This window comes from Podarcis liolepis (genome assembly GCF_965112155.1).
Source record: "Podarcis liolepis genome assembly, chromosome: 15".
In the NCBI taxonomy this organism is placed as follows: Eukaryota; Metazoa; Chordata; class Lepidosauria; order Squamata; family Lacertidae; genus Podarcis; species Podarcis liolepis.
In genome coordinates, this window is record NC_139566.1 from 560,249 (window position 1) to 578,537 (window position 18,289).

The following is an 18,289-nucleotide window of genomic DNA, read 5'->3' on the forward strand; positions in this document are numbered from 1 at the left end:
AAGTGGGTTGATACGCCTTAAATGCATACAGGGCCTACATTTAAAGTAGCCCCCCCCCCACTTTAAACACACACGTCTTCCCCCACAGCATCCTGGGAGTTGTAGTTTCTTAAGGGTGCTGAGAGCTGTTGGGGGAGATCCTCTCTTCCTCCTCCCAGAGACACAATTCCCAGAATGGCCCAACCGCCAGTCTCTCTTCTCAGGGAAGTCTGGATATCACAGACCTTACAGGGAATCCTTCAGCCTCTCCCCTTTGTGCCAGCAGGTGGCGCCATAAAACTGGGTACTCGGCAGCCGCCTATTTTCCACTTGCTCTTATGTAACCGAATGAAACCGCGAGCAAAAGGCTGGTGGCGATGCTCTTTCTGGGGTCCGGCTGCAGACATCTTTCCAAAAGTCCCCCCCCCCTTTCCCATCCACTGCAACTTTTTCTCGAGGCAATGCTGTGCAAACTCTGGTGGGCTGGAGCCCTCCTGGCTGCTGCTAATAATAATAATAATAATAATAATAATAATAATAATAATAATAATAATAAATTTTATTTATACCCCCGCCTCAGTGAGAGATTTTACTTTCTTGGGCTCCATGATCACTGCAGATGGTGACAGCAGTCACAAAATTAAAAGACGCCTGTTCCTTGGGAGAACGGCGATGGCAAACCTAGACAGCATCTTAAAAAGCAGAGACATCACCTTGCCAACAAAGGTCCGTATAGTTAAAGCTCTGGTTTTCCCAGTAGTGATGGATGGAAGTGAGAGCTGGACCATCAAGAAGGCTGATCGCTGAAGAATGGATGCTATTGAATTCTGGTGCTGGAGGAGACTCTTGAGAGTCCCATGGACTGCAAGAAGATCCAACCTCTCCATTCTGAAGGAAATCAGCCCTGAGTGCTCACTGGAAGGACAGATCCTGAAGCTGAGGCTCCAAGACTTTGGCCACCTCCTGAGAAGAGAAGACTCCCTGGAAAAGACCCTGATGTTGGGAAAGATGGAGGGCCCAAGGAGAAGGGGATGACAGAGGAGGAGATGGTGGGACAGTGTTCTCGAAGCTACCAGCATGAGGGAGGCAGTGGAAGACAGGAGGGCCTGGCGTGCTCTGGTCCAGGGGTCACAAAGAGGCGGGCACGACTAAACGACTAAACAACAATATAGATCAAAGCCATAAGGGGAGAAAATGTCACATATTCACTGGGGCCAACTATCCATGCTGGTCCTACATGAGACAGCAAAAAGAGCCGAGGGAAAAGTTATATACTAATCCCATATAGGGGTTCCATCAGGAAAATAGATAGATAGATAGATAGATAGATAGATAGATAGATAGAGGTGTGTGTCAGACTGAGTGCAGCCCAAAGGCCAGGCGGAACAGCCCCGTCTTGCAGGACCTGCGGAAAGATGTCACAAATCCCAAATTATGCGTGACAAAGATCACACATAAGGTCACAACAGCCCTGCAGCTGATTTAAGGCAGAGGGTGAGGGCAGCTGCTTCAGGCTGAACCAGACAACTGCTCCACCTGGCCCAAACCTTCCCCCAAACCTGGAAATATTGCCGGGGATTGAAGCGGATGGCTTTCCTTTGGCAAAGTTAAGTGCTCTACCACTGGGCTGCTGCCCTCCCCCTGAAAAGGAAGATTCTAGTCCTCATGAAGGGCTGATTTAAAGGAGAACATCGGAACCTGCCTTTTAATAATCCTTTGGTTTATTTATTTCATAAAATACGTATAAGGCTGGATTGTTGCTGTTGGTGTTTTAATCCTCAAAGTACCGTATTTTTCGCTCTATAAGATGCACCAGACCACAAGACGCACCTAGTTTTTGGAGGAGGAAAACAAGAAAAAAAATATTCTGCATCTGGCTTCTGGGATAGCTGCGCAGCCTTCATTCGCTCCGTAACACACACACACACACATTTCCCCTTACGTTTTAGGAGGGGAAAAGGGAGTATTATAGTATAGTTTATACTGCTTTGTCTACACTGACCGGTTAGCCACACTCTGGCATTTCAGAAGAGGGGTCTTTCCCCAGCCCTATCCAGGGATGGAACCTGGGACCTTCTGCCCTGCAGAGCTCCCCTTAAAGATGAAGGTGCTAGTCCCCATGGCGCTGGAGGATGAAGGGCTAACTTGAATGAGAAGGCAAGAGGCGGACTCATTCTGAAGAGAACGACTTCGGGGGAACGTTCTCCAAACAGGAACTATTGTCTGCCTGCTTGTTTTGTTTGATCAAAGCAAAAATGCACCCGCGTACCCCTCTTGATGTTGATTGTTTGAACCATGAGAGCCACTGGGAATCTTCCCCCCAGCTGGGCTGTGGGCCTCATAACCAGTTTGCCCAGTTTAAAGCCGTGCAGGTTGGTTGCCCTCCGTGTCTCCTGAGGGAGAGAGTTCCGCAGTTTAACTCCTGCTGATGCTGGCAGAGCATTTCGGGGGCTGGACTAGATGACCCCGGGGTCCCTCCACACTTCTATGATTCTATGCTTCTTCTCCTGAAGCAGCCTGGGGCCACGTCTTGACAAAAGCACAAACATCCGTGAAGTCAGCCCCGGTCCTGTCTGATCCAGAGTGACATCTGTCCCTCGGCCTGATCCTGCACCCTCCCCTTCGGAGGAGACAACATCCCCATCTCTCTCTCTCTCTCTCTCTCTCTCTCTCTCTCTCTCTCTCTCTCTCTCTCTCGTTCTGCCAGACTCAGCTCCCGTTTCATAACATCCGCCTCACATTCAATTTTGCACACCCGGCTGAGATGGCTCCATTGGAGGCTGTCAGGATCAGCCCCTGCAGCTGGAACAGCGTCTCGACAGCTCCTGCTCACAGAGCACCATAACCAGCGATTTTTTTTTTTTGGGGGGGGGGGAGAAGTTTCTCAGCTTGGCTGAGCCCCCTCTCTGCTCCCCCCCCCCGCCATCCAAGCGCCACACTCTGTGAACCTGGACAGGGAAAAGTCTTGCCCTTGTAGCACTAGGACGCCTGGGCGCGCCATGAAGCTGAACGCTGGAAGATTCAGGACAGATAAATGAGAGTCCTCCTTCCTGTGGAACTCCCTGCCACTGGAGGCAGCCATGGCCGCCCACCTGGATGGCTTTAAAAGAGGAGGAGACAAATTCACACGGAGGAAAGGGGGGCTATTGAGGGCTAATAACCACGATGGCTTTGCTCTGCTTTCCCTCCCTGGTCAGAGGCAGCCGTGCTTCTCAATACCAGGTGCTGGAAACCACAGGAGGGGAGAGTTGGATCTTGTGTTCGAGTCTTGCTTATGGATTTCCCTTTTAGGGCATCTGGTAACCAATCAAACCCCAGTGTTGCAAAGAGAACGTCAGCAACGTCTAGGCAACATGATGACCATGTACATACGCAATAGACAATCTTTATAGAATTCCTTCAAACTGTAACAAGTACAAAATGAAATCTTTGGTCTCAAAGTCTCTGAAAATCTTTAAAGGTACCAAACTTTGTACGATGAAAGACAAGCTATGAAGCTTTGTGTATTCAGCAAATACGATGTCCAACACTGAACAGAGATTCCGGATATTGACTCCTGTTTCATAGAATTCTTCATCAGCCTGGTGGGAGGATATAGAATTGCTTCATAAACTGAAAATAATTTTTTTACAGACGATGACCTGCAGGCACATCTCACGATACAAAAATTATAAACTATAATACAAATAGTAATGAAAAAAAGTACATGCCCCTTCTTCTTTCGAATGAAGCACCTCTCTTCATTTAAAGACTTTCAGAGACTTTGAGACTCAAGATTTCATTTTGTACTTGTTATGGTTTGAAGGAATTCTATAAAGGTTGTCTATTACATATGTATACGGTCATCGTGTTGCCTAGACCTTGCTGATGGCCCCTGTGAGGAGGCCGGACTAGATGGGCTCACTTTGGCCTGACCCAGCAGCCAGGCTGTCCTTTCGGAGCCTCCAGGTCCAGAGGCAGTCTATCTGGATTCCTAGGCTCTTAGGGGTCTTTGGCCACTGTCAGAAGAGGAGGCGGGACTAGAGGGGCTCTGGCCTGATCCAGAAGACACTTTACATGTTCCTGGCAAACCCACGTTCGTCAGATGGAAGAATGTTTTCCACCATGACGGTGAAATTAGATGCCGCCATTCCCTTTCTTTCCGGAATGTTTTGATTTGTCTGAGAATGCTTTTGCTTTGCCTTGCCACCCTGGGCTCCTCCTGAGGGATGGCAGTGTTACCTAGCGGTTAGAGTGTCTGAATAGGACCTTGGGAGACTAGGGTTTGAATCCCAGCTCAGTCATGAAGCTCATTCAGGAGACCTTGGGCCAGTCTCTCGGTCTAACCCGCCTCGCAGGGATGTTGTGGGGGTTAAATGAAGATGCGGCAAACCATGTTTTCCCCCTTGAGTTCCTGGGAGGGAAAGGTGGGATAGAAATGCATAATAATAATAATAATAATAATAATAATAATAATAATAATAGACGCGGGTGGTGCTGTGGGTTAAAGCACAGAGCCTAGGGCTTGCCGATCAGAAGGTTGGCGGTTCGAATCCCTGTGACGAGTGAGCTCCCGTTGCTCAGTCCCCGCTCCTGCCAACCTAGCAGTTGGAAAGCATGTCAAAGTGCAAGTAGATAAATAGGTACCGCTCCAGCGGGAAGGTAAACGGCGTTTCCGTGCGCTGCTCTGGTTCGCCAGAAGCGGCTCAGTCATGCTGGCCACATGACCCAGAAGCTGTAAGCTGGCTCCCTCGGCCAATAAAGCGAGACGAGCACCGCAACCCCAGAGTTGGTCACAACTGGACCTAATGGTCAGGGGTCCCTTTACCTTTACCTTTAATAATAATGCAGTTAAACATAGAAGAAAAAGAAGACCCCCCATGAAAGTGGAATTGAGATTTCTGCACTGCAGGGGGTTGGACTAGAGGACCTTTGGGGGGCCCCTTCTGACTCTACAGATTTTGAGTCCATGAGTCTAGATTCTGAACAGACAGATATTTATCTCCCTCTCCCTTTCTGCCTGTTTCCTTCCTTTCCTCTCGTCGCTCCTTCCGGCCTATGACACATTCTGCATTTCAGGGAGGAAGGGAGCAAGCCTTGACTGCTGGCCAAAAGGCGAGTCAGGAGGCGAGGGAGAAGCCATGGCGAGCCTGGCTCTGTCACCTCACAGGCCCCGAGTCCCGCTGGTGGTGCCGGCCCTGACGCTGGGCATCCTGTGATTGCTGCCTCGCCTCCTCCTCTTGGGTTAAGCGCGCGGCTTCATAAATAAAAGGGGGAAATGAAAGCGGCCGAGAGACAAACCCTTGTGTGTTTCCGACTGAGTCACTCCGCTCACCCCCCCCCCAGCATCTCTCTTGCCCCCCTCCCCTTTAACCTCATTCCCTGCAAACAGAAAACATCCCCCCCCCCCTTGCAACTCGGAAAACAAGAAAGGCCCTTTTCATCTTGGCATCTCAACTGATTGGAAACATCCCATGGAAACCAAGGGCTTTGATGGCTGCTTCCCAGTGGCCAGACCTCTGCGTGGCGCTTTCTCTGGGGAGAAAGAGGTTGGGGGGGTTGCATTGCTGCTCCTTCACCCCCTACCAATAAAAAAAATCCCCTGCCCCCTCGTCCTGAGGAGCCTGCCCACCTCCCTCTGTAAAAAAGAGCCGAGCCTCGATGTTCCAGGTTCTCTGGCATGAAAGGTTTCCTCTTGGCTGGGTTGGCGACGCTGCCAAGCTCCCCAGGGGGCACCCCAAGGATAAATCTCCCTTTTGTCGGGGATGAAGGGGAAGCTGCGATGGTCACAGTCCTCTGGGCCCAAACAGAGGTGTGGGGCGAGTTTCCGAGCGCCGGCTTCCATTGTCCCCCTTGGCGACGGCCGTGGGGTCTTCTGAGGCCTTGGGTTGAGTCATCCAAAATGGCGGAGGGCCGAAAGTGTCCCTTGGGGGGGGGAGGCTCTGTTTCCTTTCAAGGCTGGCCCTCCGGCTCCCAGCCCCACCTTCCAAGAAGGGCATTGAACTGGCAGGCAAGAACCCCGAGGGAGAATTCGGGACACCGGCGCCAAAGTCCTTCGCCGTCAGCTTTGGAAATCCTCCAAGGAGATGTCTTCACCTTGGCTGGAAAGATGTTGAGGTCATCATCCTCTCCCTACCTCCCCAAATGTGATGGCCTGGGACTCGGACCCGGAACCAGAGGAGTCTCAGTCTGCACCGGATCCTGTGCCTCAGGCATCATCTGAACCAAGTCTGGGGCCTGATCCTGAAGAGTCCCAGTCTGCACAGGTACCCCTGCAACAAGCACCAGCTGGGCCGAGTCAGGGGCCTGATCCTGCCCTGGCTCCAGATGCAGGGATTCCCTCGTTGCCTCCAGCTGGGCCATCCCTTACAGCTGCTCCACTACCAGTTGGGTCAGGAGAGGCTGAGGTGGCCCCTGGATCTAGTAACCCCCCGACGTCTCCCGAGCGGCAGAGACGAAGGTCTGAGAGAAGGAGAGACCTGAGTTCTTGCAGGAGGAGTACTCACCTTCGGGCGAGACAGGGAGGTGAGTCACCGGGGGATCAGGACCGGTGGTTACCCTGACAGAGATAAAAGGCTGTCGGACCCCACCCCAGGTTGCGGGAGCAACATTGCTGTAAACCAGATCCTGCCTGAGATCCTGTACCTGCCCTTGTCTGGTTTCCTGCCTCGCATCCTGCCTTGGCCCTGTCGGACGGACTCCCAGCAGAACCTTCAGATTCTGGACCAGACCTGGATTGTGTTTCTCGGGTTACCCCTGGGCTCAGCACACCAAAGTCCAAAGGGGGACTGGAAGGAGGTCAAGGCCATCGGCTCCCAGAATTGTAGAGCTGGAAGGGACCCCGAGGGTCATCCAGTCCAGCCCCATCCAATGCAGGAAGATGGTCACCCAACCACTGCTTAAAAATCTCCCAGGAAGGAGAGTCTTCCCAGGGAGTCCATTCTGCTGTGAAAGAGCCAGGAGAGCAAATAAGGGCTCAGAGGAGAGGGAGCTCATGGGCCAGAGGAGCGAAGGAGGGGCAAAGGAAGTGGCTTCAGGCTGACCAGGAACCCATCTAGCATGCACTGACTGGCAGCAGCTCTCCAGGGTTTCAGAAACAGGATATTCCCAGCTCTACCTGGGAATAGGTTTTGATATGTGTTGGAAGCCGGCCAGACGGGTGGATGATGATGATGATTATTATTATTACTGGTGCTGGAGGAGGCTCTTGAGAGTCCCATGGACTGCAAGAAGATCAAAGTGATCCATTCTTAAGGAATTCAGCCCTGAGTGCTCACTGGAAGGACAGACCCTGAAGCTGAGGCTCCAAGACTTTGGCCACCTCATGAGAAGAGAAGACTCCCTGGAAAAGACCCTGATGTTGGGAAAGATGGAGGGCACAAGGAGAAGGGGACGACAGAGGACGAGATGGTGGGACAGTGTCATAGAAGCTACCAGCATGAGGGAGGCAGTGGAAGACAGGAGGGCCTGGTGTGCTCTGGTCCAGGGGGTCACGAAGAGGCGGACACGACTAAACGACTCAACAACAACCACTCTTAGATGTTGGGTATTGAATCTGAGACCTTCTGCTTGCAAAGTCAGTGCTCTCCCACTGAGCCCTTCAACGGAGGCAAGTTTCTAGTCCTCCTGATCATGAAGGAAGGGCTGGCTTTCCCAGTTAGGCCACTGGTCTTTCTCACTCAGGACTGTCCACATCCCTGACTCGAACCCTCCGCTCCAGCCTCACTAGCGCAGCTGCCGCTGCTCCCAAACTGGTTTGTCTTTTATCTAACTTTCAGTTTGTCAGCGCATCCTCCAAAAGGCTGAGACTTTGAGCCCTTTCTCGGGAGGGGGGTTGAGGGGGCGATGCCAGCCTTCTGGCCACGGGACTCCTCACCCCCCCCCAGCCACCTCCTCGTCCATCGCTTATCCGAAACCTGAGTTGACCATCTGCCTTGGCAGCAGGCGGGCAGGAGATCTCGTTCCGTGTAGCCTCGTGCCTGGGACCATCTCCAAGCAAATGTTTTTTTATGGAGGAGATTTTTAAGAGTTCCAAAAAGGAGGGGGGGAAAGTGTGCATTTGGCACCTGCCTCCCTTTGGGGCCAGGAGAGGGAATTCTGAAAATGGAAGTACCCCATTGTATTTATGAGACCCTGGCATGGTAGCTTTTCCTCCATGGATGGAAAAGTGCCCTGGGCTCAGGGTGGGGTGAGGTGGTAAGGCTTAATCTGAGCTGGGACTCAGGGATGCTTTAAGAGTCAGAGAACCATGGAATTGTAGAGTGGGAAGGGAACACCAAGGTCTTCTAGTCCAGCCCCCTGCAATGCAGACATTTTTTTAATAAGATATTTTTTAAGATTTTCAAAATTTTACAAAATAAAAAAAAAATAAATAAAAAAAATTAAAAACAACTCAATCTTTCCATTACTTATTTTTCATTAGCTTGTTTCCCGGACCTCCTCACGCCTCCCTTTTTTGTATTCCACTTCAGTTTATTGGTTCAGCAAATCCTTCCCCTCTTTGTTTATCCTAATCTTTAATCTTAAAATATTATAACATTAAATCTTTACCTATTAATAATCCATTTTTCATATTCCCTTATAGTATTGCAGCTAAAAACCCCTTCGTTCCAACATCGTTCTAACATTCATTAATTTTACAATATTTCTGTAAATAGTCTTTAAATTTCTTCCAATCTTCTTCCACCAACTAATGCAGGCATTTTTCACCCAACGTGGGGCTCGAACCCACAACTCTGAGATTCAGAGTCTCATGCTCGACGGACTGAGCCAGGGCCGTCTTAGCCATAGGTGCTAGGGGTGTGGGGCACCCAAGCGCCAGGCTCTCAGGGGCGCCAGGCCGAGAGTGTGGGGCCTGAGAGTTGAGTCCGGGGAAAAGTCCACCAGTCGGTCAAAGCGCCACGGTGGGCTCTTCTGCTGCGGGCGGCTGTGTGCCACGGGTTCGGGAGCGACTGAGCCAGTGAGACACTGAGGCGGCCGGCCAGCTCTGCCCTCCTTTGTGCCTGGGACTGGGCAACCGGGGGGGGGGATCTAGTTCTCTCCCGCTTGGACTACCGCAATGCGCTCTACGTGGAGCTACCTTTGAAGGTGACTCGGAAACTGCAATTAATCCAGAATGCGGCAGCCAGACTGGTGACTGGGAGTGGCCGCCGAGACCACATAACACCGTTCTTGAAAGACCTACATTGGCTCCCAGTACGTTTCCGAGCACAATTCAAAGTGTTGGTGCTGACCTTGAAAGCCCTAAATGGCCTTGCCCAGTATACCTGAAGGAGCGTCTCCACCCCCATCGTTCTGCCCGGACACTGAGGTCCAGCTCCGAGGGCCTTCAGGCAGTTCCCTCACTGTGAGAAGCGAAGTTACAGGGAACCAGGCAGAGGGCCTTCTCTGTGGTGGCGCCTGCCCTGTGGAACGCCCTCCCATCAGATGTCAAAGAGAACAACTACTACCAGACTTTGAGAAGACATCTGAAGGTGGCCCTGGTTTTTAAGGGAAGCTTTTAATGTTTAATAGGTTAATGTATTTTAGTGTTTTTTTGGAAGCCACCCAGAGTAGCTGGGGAAGCCCAGCCAGATGGGCGGGGTATAAATAATAAATTATTATTATTATTTGCACCCCGGCTCCACATATGCTTAAGACGGCCCTGGCCTGAGCTATCCCTCAGGACATGAGCCTGCTGAATCAGGCCAATAGCCCATGAAGCCCACCGCCCTGTCATCACAGTGGCCAAAGGCCCCCACGGACCTCGATAGACTGCCTCTGGACCTGGAGGTTCCATAGGCCCCTCAGAAAAGCCTGCTGGGTCTGGCCAGTGGTCCATAGAGAGCAGCATCCTTTTCTCATAGCGGCCAACCAGATGCCTATTATGGGAAGCCCTGCAGGAGTGAGTCCTACAGTCCCAAACGCTGCGAACCTCCAGTTATAATAACTTTTTAATTTTTGGTATGTTGACTGTAATCAACTGATGGGTTGAAAATAACGGACAAAAGTACCTCTGAACATGCACAAAGTACCTTGCCCTGGAGGGACCCTCCACGTGTCTCTTTTATTGGGCCTTCATAATTCTTTGGGCTCCTGTTGGGATCAGGGAAGTTGCCCACGATCCCACTTTCGATACTGCTTTGGGCCTTAACAGATATTGGGTCAGATGTCATGCTTGGTTTCTGATTGGTGTGTATCCAGGGCCTTCCCCTGCGACATCTCTCAGGTGGGGGCCATGGCCATTCGAAGAGAGCAAGGGAGAAGTTCAGGGTGAGCTCTGGCCCCTCTTTTTCTAGAAATATAGCCCTGTCATAACTTCCTACTGAAATAATGTCATACCTGTCAACTTGCAGATTTGAAAATAAGGGACCGGCAGCCAAAATAAAGGATCAACAATTACTTTGATAAAATACATATTTTGTTGCCTGCAAATGGCTTTAGATACCTATTAGGTCCATAAATTACCATATAGCATACATTCAACACAAAAAAGGCAACAATTTGTTATTGACAAAGCACAGCTGGACATAGAAAGGGCCCCATTACCTTCAGTAGCCTATTTAAGGGACATCATCAACAAGGGACAGCAGCGGGACATGGCGCTGGAATAAGGGACTGTCCCGCCAAATAAGGGACGCTTGACAGCTATGAATAATGTGATTTTTCACATGGCAGATGTACTATATAAAAAGGACTTCCAACTCTACAGTTTTATGCTCCTGTGGGTTCACACAGCATTGTGGGAACTCCTTTCTGCAGGAAGGGCCACCAATTTGGATGGCTTTTCAGAGTATTGGACAAATTCATGGAGGAGGAAAGGCCTCTTGGTGGCTCCTAGCCATTTCCCCGTTGCTGGAAACGGCCGGAGGGGAGAGTTGCTCTTGTGTTCGAATCCTGATTGTGGGCTTTCCAAAAAAGGCATCTGGTCAGCCCCGGTGAGAACAGGAGGCTGGTCTGGATGGGCCCCTTTTGCAGCTGATCCAGCAGCCTCTTGCGATGTTCCTGTGCAGAGTTTGTTTATTTTATCCTGGTGATGTTTCGCTATAGTACAGGGAAGACCCTTCAGAAGGCAATAGTGTGTTAACGTTGGGTAGGCATTGCAGAGTGACTGATTAAGAGGAACGATTTGTGGCCACATTTACACCATCCCTTTAAAGCTTTATCACACCACTTTAGGCAGTCATAGCTTCCCGCGAAGCATCCTGGGAATTGTAGCTTGTTAAGGGTGCTGAGAGTTGTGAGGAGACCCCAGAGCTCCCTGGGAAAAGGGACAGAGCCTTAAACCTCTCTGGAAATGTGCAAACTGTGTGTATATGAGTGAGGACAGCATACAAACGTGCATTGCCTGTCATGGAAAACCACCTTGCAAAAAATGTGTCTTATTAAGCAATATTGCATACAAAATATGTGTTGATTTGGAGAATTTAGCACTAAAATCCTGATTCATTTTCACAAGGACCTTTTTTAAAAAAATTGGGAACTCATTTGGAAATGTGAATTTCGGACTGGAAACATGCAAAACTGAGCGAAAGCGAAATTGACCAATTGACTCTTCTTTGTCACTTCTAGTTTGGAGGTTGTGAGCTGCAAAGGAGTGGACTTTGGGTGTGTCCTGATTGAATCAGTCTTAATTGGAGTGGTTCAGGGTTGCAGCAGCCAAAACCTACATGCAGAAAGAATCTCGGTGCTGGGCACATGGGCTTCGCAATGGAGTATACGGAGGGTGGGTTGTGCAGAGAAAGCACAAAGCTTTGAAGGAACAGGCAGCTTCAACAAGCTGTGAATACACAGCACTCTGGTGCAAAACTGGGATTTTATTTTAATTTTCATTGTTGAATTTTGACAGTACAAGTGATGGACAGGAAGCTGTCAGCCGAGAGGTAAGCAGAGCCAGCACATGCAGATACAAAATTGGATTTTCTTTTCAAAGCAGTTTTAAGGGTAGGGAACCCTTCCCCTTTGGGAAGAAGATCCAGGGCTCCACAATCCAGGATGAAACTCATAGGCTTGTAGAGCTGGAAGGACACCCAGTGGTCATCTAGCCCAACCCACTGCAGTGCAGGGATCACAGATTTGAAAGGAGCCCCTAAGAATGTGGCCATTGGGCGACTCAAGGAGCTGCCACCTTTGCAAAGAGGAGAGAGCGCCGGTTTCGGGGAGAAATGGACACCCAGCGGGTCAAGGGCATAGCTGTCAACTTTCCCCTTTTCTTGCGAGGAATCCTATTCAGAATAAGGGAATTTCCCTTAAAAAATGGGAAACCTTGACAGCTATGGTCAAGCGACACATTTGCAAATGCTGTTCTCAGCCCCTCTGCTCAGCTCCAGCATCTGGGGGCCCCAAGACACTTTGATGCCTGAGGGGAACCTCAAAACATTGCCTCTTCCTCTGGTGAGTGGAGACCCCAGGAGACCCCAGAGGGCACCTCCTGCCATTTCCTCCCTGGGCTGGAGAGACCACCGGCTCCTCCTCTTTGCCTAGAGCAGCGGTTCTCCACCTGTGGGTCTCCAGATGTTGGACTACAACTCCCATCATCCCTGACCACTGGTCACGCTGGCTAGGAATGATGGGAGTTGTAGTCCAACAACCTCTGGGGACCCACAGGTGCAGAAACACTGGCTTAGAGGCCGCTGTGAAGGAGGCAAGGGGTGGGGGCTGCTAAGGAAGAGACAGGTCCGGCCTCCAAGGAGACCACCAGCAGCGCGACAGCAGGTGATGCGTTCCTCGGAGGCTGGGTCTGCTGCCCCTGTGGATCCTGCCCCCTGAGGCAGTTTCCTCATCTTCCCTCCTGGGTGGGCCGGCCACACTCCCTCCTGACCAGTTGGAAGAGAGAGGCTGCCTCTTTTGCACATCTCAGGTGGCCCTCCAAAGGTCTCTGGTGGACCCCGACTCCTGGATTTGGAAGCCCTGGGCACCCCAAGTCCTGTTTCCAGAATGGAAACAGGATTCCCACCACATCACCACCCAGGGCCGGATTCAGGTTTGATGAGGGCCTCAGCTCCTGAAGGTAATGGGCCCATTATACGTCCAGCTGTCCTTTGTCAACAACAAATTGTCGCATATTCGTGCTGAACATGGTAATTGATGGACCTAATGGGTATCTAAAGCCATTTGCACATAACAAAATGTGTATTTTATCAAAGTAATTGTTGAACTGAAATACAGTTAAGGAGAAGTATATTAATAGTGAAATACAATTAAGAAGTACCGTATATTATTAATTAATATTAATGATATTAATTATTAAGCTCTAACTTAAAATGATTGGGGGCCCATTACTTACATCATATGAGCCTACACAACACAAAATCCTGTTGCTGTGTGTAGATTTTATTTTATTTGTTTTTTATCATATTTTGTAAATGTATATCCAGGGGTTTAATTTTGGGGGCCCCTCCAAGAGAGTGGGGCCCTAAGTTATAGCTTATCTGCAAATCCGGCCCTGTCACCACCTCTGGCTTTTCAAAAAATTCCCCCTGGGACCGTCTTCCTGCAAAGCAGGGGCTTTCCTAAGGAGCTACAGAAAAAGCAAGGTCCCAGTCCTCAGGGTTCGGAGTAAAGCACCGGTTTAAATAGACACACTGACTGGCAGCGCCTCTCAATGGTTTCAGGCAGAGGGCTTCCCCAGGATTGAACCTGAGTCCTCCTCTGTGCAAAACAGATGCTCTACCCACTAGGCAACACTGCTGCACCCCAGACGCCTGCATTCCAGCCCAGGGCCCATCGTAAAGGACGCAGCCCCAAGCCTGAGCTCCAGCTGAGTGCCAGCCTCTGCGCGCCTCCTTCCAGTGTTGCGGGGGGTTGTGCTAGATGACCTTTGGGGGTCCCCTACAGTTCTAAAATTCTGGGATTCCCAGCCCAACAAAACCAGTCTCCTTCCTCCCACTGCCGACAGAGCCCTGCAGCGCCCCACCTCAGAGGGACCGCTCCGCAGGGGCTGCAAAGTGCTTTTTTAAAAATAACCCAGATGCAGATTTTGATACCTGGGCAGCGGAAAGGAGGCCAAGGCTGGAGGAAGGCCGGCTGTGCTAATCCCCAGAGGGACGGGACAAAGGCTGCTTTGTGGGAAGGGGGATCAGTTTTCTCACCTGAAGACACAAGGATGGAGGAGAAGAAGATTTCTGGCTGGAGGGGAGGAGGGGGAAGGGGGAAAGGGAAGCTGGGTTGTCGGACATGGGGGGGGCATTCTCCTTCCCTTGGGGTCCCTGCAGAACACAGCTGCGATGCGGGAGGAGACGGTAGCCAAATAATAATAATAATAATAATAATAATAATAATAATAATAATAATATATTTTTATTTATATCTCGCCCTCTCCAGCCGAAGTCAGGCTCAGAGCAGCTAACAACAGTAAAATAACACAGCATTCTAAAATCAATTCATTATAAAATCAGTTCGAATCAAATTAATGGCAACCATTGGGCTAGAGTTCTGTGAGGATTGCCAAAGGAGGGGGTCAGACTGTGCCTTGGCCAAAGGCCTGGTGGAACAGCTCCGTCTTGCAGGAAAGATGTCAAGTCCCGCAGGGCCCTGGTCTCTTGGGACAGAGCGTTTTACCAGATCGGGGCCACGGCCGAAAAAGCCCTGGCTCTGGTGGAGGCCAGCCTAACCTCCCTGTGGCTCTGGACCTCCAAGGTGTTTTTGTTTGAAGACCGTAAGGTCCTCCGTGGGACATCCCAGGAGAGGCGGTCCCGTAGCCACGTGCCCAAATTGGGGTGTGTGTGTGTCATTTTCTGCATCTCAAGCAGGAGAGATCAAAGGAATTCCTTCTTCACTCAGCTCATAGTTAGACAGTGGAACTCCTTTCCACATGAGTCAGGGGGGCCCAGCAGCTCGTTGTTGTTTAGTCGTTTAGTCGTGTCTGCCTCTTCATGACCCCCTGGACCAGAGCACACCAGGCCCTCCTGTCTCCCACTGCCTCCCTCATGCTGGTAGCTTCGAGAACACTGTTCCACCATCTCGTCCTCTGTCATCCCCTTCTCCTTGTGTCCTCCATCTTTCCCAACATCAGGGTCCTTTCCAGGGAGTCTTCCAGGGAGTCTTCTCCTCCCATGAGGTGGCCAAAGTCTTGGAGCCTCAGCTTCAGGATCTGTCCTTCCAGTGAGCACTCAGGGCTGATTTCCTTCAGAATGGAGAGGTTGGATCTTCTTGCAGTCCATGGGACTCTCAAGAGTCTCCTCCAGCACCAGAATTCAAAAGCATCCATTCTTCCGCGATCAGCCTTCTTGATGGTCCAGCTCTCACTTCCATACATCACGACTGGGGAAACCAGAGCTGGCTCAGGTGGCCTTAAAAGGATTAGGCAAATTCAGGAAGGATGAGAGGGCTCTGGTGGCTAATAGCCAGAATGGCTTTGCTCCCCTGCAGGGCTACTGAATCCCAGTTGCTGGAGCCTTCCGACCGGAAGGAAACTGGTCCTTATCCTGACCCACTTCTCTCATTGTCCCATTTTCCCTCCTTGCTCAAAACTTCTGGCATTATACTAATTGGAAAGGGCCCAGTTTTAATTCCCACTGGCCCTTGTTCGCCGCCTCCACTCACAGCTGGATGAAAAGACTACGCCAGGCTCTCCCTTTTCATCTCTTATTCCTTTGCAGCTAAACTTGGGTCCTACAATCAGGTCACTTCTTCTTCGGCTTCCTGATAAGCTGGCCAGGCGGCGGGAGAGGTGGGGTCGGCTCAGGGCAGATTCCCACGAAACACGGCCTCTCCCCCAGGAGAGTTTTATCAGCTCTGGGAAGAAACGGAGGCTTGTTTCTCGGAGATGGGCGATTACACCTTTCAGAAAACAGAAGCAGCCTGGCTGACCGCATTGTAAACGGCCACTGAAGTAGCATTGGAGAACAGCAGAAGAGTCCAAAGGGGTCTTATCTGGTCCTGTTCTCACAGCGGCAAAAACTCCCCGTAGAACTTAGGAATCCAGATAGACTGATCTGGACCTGGAGGTTCCATAAGGACATCAGAAGAGCCATTGACCCACCTAGTCTTTAAAGCCCTAAACGGCCTCAGTCCAGTAGACCTGAAGGAGCATCTCCACCCGCATCGTTCTACCCAGACACTGAGGTCCAGCTCCGAGGGCCTTCTGGCGGTTCCCTTGCTGCGAGAAGCCAAGTTACAGAGAACCAGGCAGAGGGCCTTCTCAGTGGTGGCACCCGCCCTGTGGAACTCCCTCCCACCAGATGTCAAAGAGAAAAACAACTACCAGACTTTTAGAAGACATCTGAAGGCAGCCCTGTTAGGGAAGCTTTTAATGTTTAATAGACTATTGTGTTTTAATATTCTGGTGGAAGCCGCCCAGAGTGGCTGGGGAAACCCAGCCAGATTGGTGGGATATAAATAATAAATATATTATTATTATTATTATTATTATTATTATTATTATTATTATTATTATTTAGCATCCAGTTCTCTCAGTGTCCAGCCAGATGCCCCCCCAAGAGAAACCCACAAGCAGGGTCTGAGTACAAGAGTCCCCTCCCTTCCTGGCATTCAAAAGCATCACCCTCTAGGACTCTGGAGACAGAGCGCAGCTGTCATGACTGGCAGCCATCCCTGGCTCTCTTCTCCACGAATTTGTCAAGCCCTCTTTTAAAGCTGTCCAGGTTAGTGGTTGTCGCTGCCTCCAGTGGCAGGGAGTTCCATGGACTAACTCTGCTGCTGCACTGTAAGTCCTTCCTTTTCCCTGTCCCAAATCTTCCAGCCTTCAGCTTCACTGGGCGCCTGTGCATTCTAGTCTTACGAGAGAGGGAAAGAAAACTTCTCTCTATCCATTTTCTCCATGCATTATTTGGCTGGGGGCCTCTCCTGACACGAGGGCCACATTTCCGCCTGGGAGATGACCCAGGGGCCACATGCCAGTGCTGGGCGGGGCCAGAGGCAGAGTGGGCGGGGCAACTGATGTCCGTGTACAGTAGGCAAGTTTCCCCACACTCCCCACTCAGGAAGACGGCCCCTTCTCCTCTGTTGGAGGACTTTGAACGGAGTTTGGATGCCTCCCGCTCAAGGATCCTTGAACTACAGTTCCTGAATTTCTGGGGATGGGCTAGATGGCCTTTCGAGGGCCCTTCCAACTCTGATTCTGTGACCTCAGTAGGTGGTGGGCTCTCCTTGGTTGGAGGTCTTTAAGGAGAGGTTGGGTGGCCACCTGCCAGAAGTTTTTCCGCTGTGGTTTCTGCATTGCAGGGGGTTGGTCTAGATGGCCTTTGGAGTCCCTTCCGACTCTGCAGTTCTATGATTCTGTCTCCTGCCTCGGGCCAGTCTGCTTTGTGGAGCCCCCTCCCTTGCCGACCCACTCCTGAAACGCTAAAGGAGTGCAGAAGCAGACGGTCCCCTCCACGGAGAGCCATTAACTTCTCACAGCCATTAAACATTAACCGCATGTGGTTTAGCCGGCATTAATTAGGGCAGAGAGCAGAGCACTGGGAGACTCCAAATGTACAGCCTGTAACAGTTTTATGCATCCTGCTCTCTGAGAAGGAGAAGGGGACCAGTCAGGGTCTTTCTCCAAGGGCACGTCTAAATAGCTCTCCCCCTAAAAAAATTAAATTGCATCTCTGGGGAAAGATGTTTCCTTCTCCGAAATCCGTGCAAGGCTCTACCTTCCACTGGGACTTGAGAGCATCCCATGAAGGCAGACAATTCAGGACAGATCAAAGAACGCCCCTTTCCACACAGGGCAGAGATGGAACTGCGGAACTCCCTGCTGCAGGGATGGCCACCAATTTGCAAGGCTTAAGAAGAGGATTGGATGAATTCGTGGAGGGGGAGGCTCTTGAAGGCTGCTACCCACCAGGGCTGCGCTGTGTCTCCATGGTCCTCCTTTGCCACTGAGAGAACAGGAGTCGGGCCTAGATGGGCCTGATCCAGGAGGCTCTTCTGATAATAAATAATAATAATAATTTATTATTTATACCCCACCCATCTGGCTGGGTTTCCCCAGCCACTCTGGGCGGCTTCCAACAAAATATTAAAATACAGTAATGCATAAAACATTAAAAGCTTCCCTAAACAGGGCTGCCTTCAGATGTCTTCAAAAGTCTGGTAGTTGTCCTTTTCTTTGACATCTGGTGGGAGGGCATTCCACAGGGCGGGTGCCACCACCAAGAAGGCCCTCTGCCTGGTTCCCTGTAACCTCACTTCTCGCAATGAGGGAACCGCCAGAAGGCCCTCAGAGCTGGACCTCAGTGTCTGGGTAGAACGATGGGGGTGGAGATGCTCCTTCAGGTCTTCGTTTAGGACTTTCAAGGTCAGCACCAACTCTTTGAATTGTGCTCGGAAACGTACTGGGAGCCAATGTAGGTCTTTCAGGACTGGTGTTATGTGGTCTCGGTGGCCGCTCCCAGTCACCAGT

General features: G+C 50.8%; 2 protein-coding genes across 2 annotated transcripts in view; both read right to left on the reverse strand.

The window, feature by feature from the left end:
- The window catches only part of LOC310694214 (zinc finger protein with KRAB and SCAN domains 3-like), a 274,745-nt gene that overhangs the window by 22,371 nt on the left and 234,085 nt on the right, over positions 1-18,289 (reverse strand). The window contains exon 2 of the mRNA XM_083477221.1: positions 693-939. The gene's annotated coding sequence lies outside the window, so the exon portion shown is untranslated. The remainder of the gene's footprint in view (positions 1-692; positions 940-18,289) is intronic.
- Positions 1-18,289, reverse strand: part of KCNJ10 (potassium inwardly rectifying channel subfamily J member 10) — a 32,721-nt gene that overhangs the window by 7,338 nt on the left and 7,094 nt on the right. The gene's annotated exons all lie outside the window — the stretch shown is intronic.